This window comes from Hylaeus volcanicus, unplaced genomic scaffold (assembly GCF_026283585.1).
Source record: "Hylaeus volcanicus isolate JK05 unplaced genomic scaffold, UHH_iyHylVolc1.0_haploid 10637, whole genome shotgun sequence".
Taxonomy (NCBI): Eukaryota; Metazoa; Arthropoda; class Insecta; order Hymenoptera; family Colletidae; genus Hylaeus; species Hylaeus volcanicus.
In genome coordinates, this window is record NW_026532324.1 from 1,750 (window position 1) to 3,097 (window position 1,348).

The 1,348-nt window shown below is 62.5% G+C and overlaps 1 pseudogene; it reads left to right on the forward strand.

Moving 5' to 3' along the window:
- The first annotated feature begins 697 nt into the window (after nucleotides 1–697).
- Nucleotides 698–1,307, forward strand: LOC128882335 (uncharacterized; annotated as a pseudogene).
- The last annotated feature ends 41 nt before the right edge of the window (nucleotides 1,308–1,348 follow it).

Genomic DNA, 1,348 nt, shown 5'->3' on the forward strand with positions numbered 1-1,348 from the left:
AGGCGGATGCCCTCGCCGCAAAGATGACGGAGGCTCTGGCCGGGACTTGGGTGCGTATCGCGAGGCCCACAAAGAAAGTGGATATAAGAATCCGTGGTCTCGTCGATTCCTTCACCCCGGCGGAGGTGGCCAGAGCTGTTGCGACGGCCGGAAGCTGCACCGAGGGGGACGTTAAGACCGGCGATATCCGGACCGCCCCCTCAGGCCTGGGGACCATATGGGTCCGGTGCCCTGCGGCTGCTTCCAGGAAACTGGCGGTCGCTGGAAAGCTGGCCGTAGGGTGGTTCCGGGCCACGGTGGAGTCCCTCGCGGCGCGCCCCCTGCAGTGTTACCGCTGCCTGGAGATGGAGCACAAGATGCAGCGGTGCACAGTTGCCGTGGACAGGTCCGAGCGGTGCTATAACTGCGGCGGCTCAGACCACAAGGCGGTGGCGTGCTCGGTCCCTCCCAAGTGCTCCATTTGCACGGACAGTGGGAGACCAGCCGGCCACAGGTTGGGTAGTCGGGCTTGTCCCGCTACCCTAAAGAAGACCAGGGGGAGGAAGAGTGCTGGGCCAAAGGCAGCAGGCCCAGCTGCTGCGGGGGTGACGCCGGCCGTTGCCCAGTTAGAGAAGAAGTCGGTCCCGAAGGGCCCCGGGGTGTTTCCAGTGGTTGCCGATGCTACGGCGGCCATGGAGGCCACTCCTTAAATGGTATGATGGGTCCTTCGGGACCGATTATACAGATAAATTTAAACCACTCGGCCAGGGCACAGGATCTCCTGATGCAAACCCTGGTCGAGTGGGGTGCCGGGCTGGCAGTGGTGGCGGAGCCGTATAGAGTCCCTGATCATCCATACTGGATGGGGGACCTTTTGGGCTCCGCCGCCATTGTGTGGAGTGGAAGGCCGGGAACCCCGCCGCTGGAGCTGTTAGAATGCGGTAGGGGTTACCTGGCCGTAGATTGGGGAGGAATCGCGGTGGTGGCGATATATGCGCCACCGAACTGGTCCCTTGCGAGCTTTGAAGGGTATCTGGACGAGGTTGGGAGATGCATCTCCCGCTGCCTCCCTCGTCCGGTGCTCGTCCTGGGGGATTTTAACTCCAAGGCTCAAGCCTGGGGGTCCCCCGGACTGACGCAAGGAGTCATGAAGTTATTGACTGGGCGGCTGGACTGGAGCTCCGTTTGCTCAATACGGGCTCCGTCCATACGTGCTTGCGGCACAATGAGGGGTCCATTGTAGACCTCACATGGGCATACCCTGCATCCGCGCGACGTATTTCGGAGTGGAGAGTGGCGGCAGAGGCCGAATCGTTATCGGACCACTGGTACGTGGTCATCGGCCTCACCGCCGATCAGAGTGCCCCCC